Source organism: Artemia sp. Qi Xiang Cuo, chromosome 5 (genome assembly GCF_049724085.1).
Source record: "Artemia sp. Qi Xiang Cuo chromosome 5, ASM4972408v1, whole genome shotgun sequence".
In the NCBI taxonomy this organism is placed as follows: domain Eukaryota; kingdom Metazoa; phylum Arthropoda; class Branchiopoda; order Anostraca; family Artemiidae; genus Artemia; species Artemia sp. Qi Xiang Cuo.
The window spans coordinates 3,993,058-4,002,803 of NC_142798.1; the positions used below are offsets into that span (position 1 = coordinate 3,993,058).

General features: G+C 38.4%; 1 long non-coding RNA gene across 1 annotated transcript in view; it reads right to left on the reverse strand.

Annotated features, from left to right (window-relative positions):
• LOC148951730 (uncharacterized) overlaps positions 1 to 8,500 on the reverse strand; it is a 197,301-nt gene extending 188,801 nt beyond the window's left edge. Inside the window, exon 1 of the long non-coding RNA XR_016141752.1 lies at positions 8,415 to 8,500. This is a non-coding gene — a long non-coding RNA (uncharacterized LOC148951730). The remainder of the gene's footprint in view (positions 1 to 8,414) is intronic.
• Positions 8,501 to 9,746: the final 1,246 nt, after the last annotated feature.

Consider the following 9,746-nt stretch of genomic DNA (forward strand, 5'->3'; position numbering starts at 1 on the left):
AGAAGTAATAAATCATAGGCAGCGAAATAGCGCTGCCAAAGTAAAGAACGATGTTAGCACAATGTATTATTTACTTTTTTTTTTCTCCATACCCGGGCACTTCGTATCGAAGGAGTTGTCGTAGAAACTTGGAAAAGGAATCATTCGATTGGAAATTGGAATGGACAGTACTCTTTTTAATAGTCGAAAGGGATTGGAGGGCAACTATCCCCCCTCACGTCCACCATTTCCGCAACAATATCCAATCAAAATTTTGAGATAGCCATATTGTTCAGCGTAGTTGATTTCTATATAGAAAATATTTTTTTGAAGAGGACACTCCCCCACAACCCTCAGGGCAAGGGTTATGCCCTGTTATGCCCAAGTTATGCCCTGAGGGCATATAAGAACGATGTTGGCACAATGTATTATTTTTTTTTTCCTTTAGAGCAGGGCACTTCGTATCGAAGAAGCTGTCGTGGAAACTTCAAAAAGGGCTCGTTCAATTGGAAATTCGAGTAGCTTGTGCCCTTTTTAATAGTCGAAATGGATTATAAGGCAACTAACACCCCTTCCACGCCCACCATTTCCCGAAACACATGAAATCAAAATTTTGAGATAGCCATTTTGTTCAGCGTAGTTGATTTCAACATAGAAATTATGTTTTTGAGGAGGACACTCCCCCACAGCCTTCGGGCAAGGGTTGTAAGTTATGCCCTGGGGGCATATAAGGTTTTTATGGAAAGTGTTGCCGTAGACTTCAAAAAAGGCTCCTTCGAATGGAAATTGAAAGGGCTAGTGCCCTTTTTAATAGTCGAAAGTGATTGGAGGGCAACTAGCCCCCCCCCACGCCCATCATTCCCCCAAACACATCCAATCAAAATTTTAGGATAGCCATTTTGTTCAGCGTAGTTGATTTCCAGATAGAAAATATGTTTTTGAGGATGAACTCCCCCACAACCTTCGGGGCAAGGGTTGTAAGGTATGCCCTGGGGGCATATAAGGTTGTCTTAGAAAGCGTTTTCGTAGAAACTTCAAAAGGGGTCATTCGATTGGAAATTGCTAGTGCCCTTTTTAATAGTCAAAAGTGATTGGAAGGCAACTAACACCCCTGCCACGCCAACCATTTCCCCAAACACATCCAATAAAAATTTTGAGATGGCCAATTTGTTCCACGACGTTCAAAGTTCGGGAAATTATATCTTTGAGCAGGACACTCCTCTGGGAATCTTCCAAGCTACGATTATAAGTTGTGACCTGGGGGCGTATACAGTTTTTATTCATAGCTTTGTCTTAGAAAGTTGAAGAGGGGCTCAATCTATTGGGAAATCAAAGGAATAGTACCCTTTTTAATAGTCAAAAGTGATTTGTGGGCAACTAACCCCCTTTCACGCCCACCTTTTCCCAAAACACACCCAACCAAAATTTGTAGATAGCCATTTAATTCAACGTAGTTGACAGTATTGGAAATTAGGTATTCAAGGATGATAATACCTCCACCCCCACAGCCCTCAGGGCAAGTGTTTTAAATTATGCCCAGGGGCCATATAAGATTTTTATAGAATGCGTTGTCGTAGAAACTTCCAAAATGGCTCATTCGATTGGAAATTGAAATGGCTAGAGCCCTTTTTAATAGTCGAAAGTGATTGGAAAGCAACTAACACCCCTTCCACGCCCACTATTTCCCCAAACACATCCAATAAAGATTTTGAAATAACCATTTTGTTCCACGCAGTTCGAAGTTCAGGAAATTATACCTTTGAACAGGACACTCCCCCACAGTCTTCAGGACATGGGTTATAAGTCATACCCTGCGGGCATATAAGGTAGTTATTGAAATCTTTGTCGTAGAAACTTGAAAAAGGGTCCATTCGATTCGAAATTCAAAGGGCTAGTACCCTTTTTAATAGTCGAAAGTGATTTGAGGGCCCACCTTTTCCCAAACACTTCCAATCAAAATTTTTAGATAGCCATTTTATTCAACGTAATTGAAAGTTTTTGAAATTAGGTCTTTAAGGATGACAACCCCCCCCCCCACATTCCTCAGGGCAAGGGTTGTAAGTTATGCCCTGGGGGTATCTAAAGTTTTTATTGAAAGCGTTATCGTAGAAACTTCAAAAGGGCTCATTCAATTGGAAAGTAAAAGGGCTAGTGCCTTTTTTAATAGTTGAAAGTGTCCCTCTCACGCCCACCATTTTCCCAAACACATCCAATCAAAATTTCGAGATATCCATTTTGTTCAACGTAGTTGAAAGTTCTGGAAATTAGGTCTTTTCGGATGATAACCCCATCCAAGCCCTCAGTGCAAGGGTTGTAAGTTATGCCCTGGGGGCATATAAGGTTTATATAGAAAGTTGTTGTAAAAATCATAGGCCGCGCAATCGCACTGCCTAAGTAATGAACGGTGAAGACACGATTTATTATTTTTTTCCATACTAGGATATTTCGGATAAAACTAGTTTCTTCATAAACGCTAAAAAGACCTAAATCGACTGGAGATTGGTGTTATCAGCGCTCTCTTTAATAGCCAAAAGAGGCTGAAGGGCCCCTGCCCCCCCCCCCCCGCACGCCCGTCATTCCCCCAAATACATCCAATCAAAATTTTTGGATAGCCATTTTAATCAGCGTAGTTTATTTCCAGATAGAAAATATGTTTTTGAGGAGGAAACTCCCCCACAACCCTCAGGGCAAGGGTTTTAAGTTGTGCCCTGGGGACATATAAGAACGATGTTGGCACAATGTATTATTTATTAATTTTTTTCCTTTAGAGCAGGGCATTTCCTATCGAAGAAGTTGTCATAAAAACTTCAAAAATAGTTCATTCAATTAGAAACTCAATTGGTTTGAGCCTTTTTTGACAGTCGAAAGTGTTTGGAAGGCGACTAACACCCTTTTCAAGCCAACCATGTCGCGAAAAACATCCAATCAAAAATTTGAGATAGCCATTTTGTTCAGCGTAGTTGATTTCCAGATAGAAATTATGTTTTTGAGGAGGACAGTCCCCCACATCCCTTAGGGCAAGGGTTGTAAGTTATGCCTTGGGGGCATATAAGGTTTCTATTGAAAGCGTAAAAACTTCAAAAGGGCTCATTCAATTATGCCCTGGGGGAATATACCCTGGGGGAATATAAGGTTTTTATAGAAGGCGTTGTCGTAGAAACTTCAAAAGACTCATTCGATTGGAAATTTAAAGGACTAGTGCCCTTTTTAATAGTCGAAAGTGAATAAAGGGCAACTAACCCGCCTCTCACGCCCACCTTTTCCCCAAAAATACATCTAATCAAAACTTTGATATAGCCATTTTATTCAGCGCAGTTTTAAGTTCTGTAAATTAGGTCTTCGAGGATAACAACCCCCCCCCAAGCCCTCAGGGCAAGGGTTTTAAATTATGCCCAGGGGCCATATAAGGTTTTTTTTAGAATGCGTTGTCACAGGAGGGGTTGTCAAAGGATGACAACCCCTCCCCCCGCAGCCCTCAGGGAAAGGGTTGTAATTTATGCCCTGGGGGCATATAAGGTTTTTATTGAAAGCGTAGAAACTTCAAAAGGGCTCATTCAACGGGAACTTTAAAAGGCTAGTGTCTTTTTTAATAGTTGAAAGTGATTGAAGAGTAACTAACGCCCCTCTCACGCCCATTATTTTCCCAAACACATCCAATCAAAATTTTAAGACATCCATTTTGTTCAACGTAGTTGAAACTTCTCGAAACTAGATATTTCAGGATGATAACCCCCTCAGAGCAATCAGTGCAAGGGTTGTAAGTTATGCCCTGGGGGCATATAAGGTTTATATAGAAAGTTGTTGTAGAAATTTCTAAAAGGGCTCCTTTGATTGGAAATTGAAATTGCCCTTTTTAATAGTCGAAAGTGAGTGGAGAGTAATCAACCCCCTCTTACGCCCACCATTTCCCAAAAAATATTCAATCGAAGTGTAGAGATAGCCATTTTGTTTAACGTTGTTGAAAGTTCTGGAAATTATGTATTTAAGGATGACAAACCCCCCAGAGCTCCAAGGGCAAAGGTTTTAAGTTCTGCCCTGGAAGCATATAAGGTTTTTATAGATAGAACTATCGTAAAGCTTCAAAAAGGGCTCATTCAATCGGAAATTGAGAGGGCTAGTGCCCTTTGTAATAGTCGAAAGTATGGGAGGGTAACTAACCTCCCTCTCCCAAGCCCACCTTTCCTCCAAGCACATCCAATCGAAATTTTCTTATAGCAATTTTGTTCAACGTAGTAAAAAGTTCTGGAAATTAGGTCCTTGAAAATGACACCCCCCCAGCACTTAGGGTAAAGGTTGTAATTTATGCCCTGGGGGCATATAAGATTTTTATTGAAAGTTTTGTCATAGAAAGTTCAAAAGGGCTCATTTGATTGGAAATTGAACGGGCCATTAGGTCATTTAATAGTTGAAAGTGATTGGAGATCGACTACAGCCCCTCTCACGCCCACCATTTCCCCAAACACATCCAATCAAAATTTTGAGATAGCCATTTTGTTTAACGTAGTTGAAAGCCCTGGAAATTTGGTCTTAGAGGATGACAACCACCCTAACAGCCCTTAGGGCAAAGGCTTTAATTTATGCCATGGGGGCATATAAGGTGTTTATAGAAAGCGTTGTTGTTTGAAAAAGAGCTCATTCGATTAGAAATCGAAAGTCCTAGGGCCCTTTTTAATAGTTGAAAGTGATTGGAAGGCTTGACATTTTTCGTTGTTGTTGTTGTTTAGACCAGGGCATATCGTATCGAAGGAGTAGTCGTGAGAACTTCGAAAAAGGCTCATTCGATTGAAAATATAGAAGGCGTTGTCGTAGAAACTTCAAAAAAGGCTCATTTGATTGAAAATTCAATGGGCTAGTGCCCTTTTTAATAGTCGAAAGTTATTAGAGAGCAACTAACCCACCTCTCACGCCCACCTTTTCCCCAAACACATCTAATCAAAACTTTGAGATAGCCATTTTATTCAACGTAGTTTTAAGCTTTGGAAATTAGGTCTTCGAGGATTACACCCCCCCCCCCCAGCCTTCAAGGCAAGGGTTGTAAATTATGCCCAGGGGCCATATAAGGTTCTATAGAACGCGTTGTCGTAGAAACTTCCAAAAGTGCTCATTCAACTGGAGATTGAAATGGCTAGTGCCCTTTCTAATAGTCGAAAGTGATCGGAAAGCAACTAAAACCCCTTCCACGCCCACCATTTCTCCAATCACATCCAATACAGATTTTGAGACAGCTAATTTGTCCGAAGCAGTTCAAATTTCAGGAAATTATGCTTTTGAGCAGGAAACTCACCCCAGAAGCGTCAGGGCAAAGTTGATAGGCTAGGCCCTGGGGGCATATAAGGTCTTTATTCGAATTCCTCTTGTAGTAACTTGAAAAAGGGTTCATTCGACTGGTAATTCAAAGGGCTAGTGCCGTTTTTAATAGTCGAAAGTGAGCTGAGGGCAACTAACCCCTCTCTCACGCCCATCTTTTACCAAAACACATCCCATCAATATTTTAAATAGCCATTCTATTCAACGTAGTTTAAGGTTTTGGAAATTAGGTCTTTAGAGATGACAACCCCTCCCCCCACAGCCCTCAGGGAAAGGGTTGTAAGTTATGCCCTGGGGGCATATAAGGTTTCTATTGAAAGCGTAAAAACTTCAAAAGGGCTCATTCAATTAGAAATTGAAAGGGCTAGTGCCGTTTTTAATAGTTGAAAGTGATTGGATAGTGACTAATGCCCCCCTCACGCCCACCATTTTCCTCAAAACATTCAATCAAAATTTTGAGATATCCATTTTGTTCAACGCAGTTGAAAGTTCTTGAAATTATGAGATAGCCATTTTGTTTAATGTAGTTTTCAGTTAGCCATTTTATTCAACGTAGTTTTCAGCTCTGGAAATTAGGTCTTCGAGGATGACACCCCCCACAGCCCTCAAGGCAAGGGTTGTAAATTATGCCCAGGGGCCATATAAGGTTTTTATGGAACGCGTTGTCGTAGAAACTTCCAAAAGTGCTCATTCGATTGGAAATTGAAATGGCTAGTGCCCTTTTTAATAGTCGATAGTGATCGGAAAGCAACTAAAACCCCTTCCGCGCCCACTATTTCCCCAAACACATCCAATACAGATTTTGAGATAGCCATTTTTTTCCACGCAGTTCAAAGTTCAGGAAATTATACTTTTGAGCTGGACACTCCCCCCAAAGTCTTCAGGGCAAGGGTTATAAGTTATGCCCTGGGGGCATATAAGGTTTTTATTGAAATCTTTGTCTTAGAAATTTGAAAAAGGGCTCATTCGACTGGAAATTCAAAGGGCTAGTGCCCTGTTAATATTTTAAAGTGATTTGAGGGCAGCTAACCCCCCTCTAACGCCCATATTTTCCCAAAACACATCCAATCAATATTTTAAATAGCCATTTTATTCAACGTTGTTGAAAGTTTTGAATATCAGGTCTTTAAGGATGACAACCCCTCCCTCCCCCACAGCTCTCAAGGCAAGGGTTGTAAGTTTTGCCCTGGGGGCATATGAGGTTTTTATTGAATGTGTAGAAACTTCGAAACGGCTCATTCAACTGGAAATTGAAAGGACTAGAGCCTTTTTCAATAGTTGAAAGGGATTGGAGAGCGACTAATGACCCTCTCACGCCCACCATTTTCTCCAACACATCCAATCCAAATTTTGAGATATCCATTTTGTTCAACGTAGTTGAAAGTTCTTGAAATAATGAGATAGCCATTTTGTTTAACGTATTTGAAAGTTTTGGAAATTAGTTCTTAGAGGCTGACAACCACCCTAACAGACCTTAGGGTAAGGGTTGTAATTTATGCCTTGGGGGCATATAAGGTGATTATAGAAAGTGTTGTCGTTTCAAAAAGGGCTCATTCAATTGGAAATCGAAAGGCCTTTTTAATAGTCGAAAGTGATTGGAAGGCTTGATATTTTTATAGTAAAGATCGATGTGGGTATAATGTATTATTTTTCGTTGTTGTTGTTGCTTAGACCAGGGCACTTCGTATCGAAGGAGTTGTCGTGGGAACTTCGAAAAGGGCTCATTCGATTGAAAATAGAAATATCTGATGCCCTTTTTAATAGTCAAAAGTAATTGGAAGGCAACTAATCCCCATCTCACTCCCACCCTCCCATTTGCCCATTATGTTTAAAGACTAAATGTTTCCTTAAGATTAAATCAAAATGCAGTGTGTTAATGTTAATTCTCAATAAGGCATCTCAGCAGTATCCCAAGAACGACTGAGGGTATTATGTTCAAACTTTCGCGGCTACTTTTGCTTTTAAAATTTAACCCAATCAAAATAGCTTAAGTGTATCCAAGCTATCAAATTAAGTAAACAGATTTTTTTGCGAATGGTATCAAGTTTTCCATCTCAGGTGAACTAGAGGAGATATGAAACTAAATCACACATTACTTTTTTTTTCAATATTTTTAAAAGGATGTATGTTATTTAAAATTGCCGAACAGTCTTCTCCAGCATAGAAATAGCAGGCCAAACTATGAAGTCTTAAAAAACGAAAAGATTCAAAGTATTATTCTTTTTTTCTCTGAAAAGACTATGTCAACATCAAGCGAACAGAAATTAATTTAAAGAACTTTTTCCACAAAATAAGTTTTTCAAAGAAAAGTAAAGAACTCCATTAAACAAAAAATGAGCAAAAATATAATCAAATAATCTACCAAGTGTGAAACTACCACAAATCACCATCGATAAATAAATTAAACCCAAAACAAACAGAAATTACAATAATTAACCGAGTCAAACTCAAAACAAGCAGAAATTAACATAAGTTGGGCGCAAAACCCTTTATGCTTTCCCAAGGCCAGAACAAAATTTGCACTTTACTGAATACAAATGAATGTGCACTCTCAGTTTAATTTACATATACTGATATTTAGTAATCAAAATGTTAATATTATTTGATTTATTAAAGTTTTGAAAGTAAAAACATTTATATTTTTTTCAGTAAAGTACAAATTTTGTTCTGACCTTATTTTGTGGAATTTTTTTTTAACTAATTAAATTGAATAATTGATGTATAATGATATTAATTGCTGAAAGCTTCATCAGTTCAAAATTTTACTATAATTTTAATGTTTATTTTCAATATTAAGTACGAAAGAAAATATTTGTAATAAAATTGAATTTTAGTAAAGCGCCAATTTGTTTGCTGTGTATTAATTTGAAGCATCTATTTCAACTACTAAATGTAGCTATTAACTAACCTTAACTATGCCGTTTGAACAAAAAATTTAACTATTTAAAATACTAAACTATTTTTTGTCTATTTTGAACTAATTTTGACCTATTTAACTGGTTTTAAAAATGAATTTTTTTAAGCTCAGATTTCAATGTTTGCATAGTCTAGTATTTATTCTTCGATAACTCCCGTTTTTGAGAAGATAAAAAACGAAACACAAACAAGCAAATAATATAAAATATTACCTATACCTTCAGATATCCCTTTCTCATCAATCCACTTACAAATTAGGTTACCTACTTAGTACTACGATGTCCTTGATGGAACTAGAACATACTTAATAAGACAGCTGGTTAAAAGAAAGTCAAGGCACTCGAAAGTCAGATTCGTCAAGTTCAATGTCTTACACGTGATTTCCAAAACAGAAAGAGACACTTCCTTTTTAGAAGTCAATAATACCTCCGAAAGTAAAATCCTAGCAGTTCAAACAGGAGGCAAGGGATGCAATATTCGCTACATACCACAAGTAATTACAAATTCTCCTATTAATATATGCATTCCTTTCCCGGGGATAGAATCCTTATTGAAATTGAACGGAGCAGAATTGTTATTCGAACTTATATAAGCTATTAAGTAGGCATGACACAGATAGCAATAATCTAAGTTATGTAACCAACAAAAAGAGTAATCTGGGTTATATTAAGACCTTATAAATCCCCTAGGCTAATGAAAGTTTTGGGTTAGAGTCAATATCGATACATCTCCATGAACGTTAGTTAAGATTGATTAACAAAAACATATAACATATATTTGTTCTAATCTGTTACCTGCAGTTCTATACATGAGAGGGGAGGAGAATTCCCCTTGCAAAGGTTTAAACCTTTTATTTGCCTAAAAATTTGCCCTTGTTTTAACCCCCCCCCCCCCAAAAAAAAAAAAACTCTGAAAAATTCTGAACAGAATTTAGTTTATGTAAAGAATTAAGGTATTAGTTCAATTCATACTACACAAAGGTCTTTCAATATTGAAATAACTGTAAACATAATAATAGGCAGCGCACCAGCGCTGCCTTAGTAAAGAACGATGTTGCCACAATGTATTATTTTTTTTCCTCCATACCCGGGCACTTCGTATCGAAGGAGTATCTTCGTATCTTCGTATCGAACTTCGAAAAGGGCTCATTCGATTGGAAATTGGAGTGGTGATTGGAGGGCAACTAGCCCCCCTTCCCAAGACAATCATTCCCCTAAACACATCCAATCAAAATTTTGAGATAGCCATTTCGTTCAGCGCAGTGGATTTCCACATAGAAAATATGTTTTTGAGGATGACACTCCCCCACAACTCTCGGGGCAAGGATTTTAAGTTATGCCCTGAGGGTATATAAGAACGATGTTGGCACAATGTAATATTTTTTTTTCCTTAAGAGCAGGGCACTTCATATGGAGGGGGTCGTAGTAAAAACTTCAAAAGGGGCTCATTCGATTCGAAATTGAGAGTTCTAGTGCCTTTTTCAATAGTCGAAAGTGATTGGAGGGCAACTAGCCCCCCTTCCCCCACGCCCATCATTCCCCCAA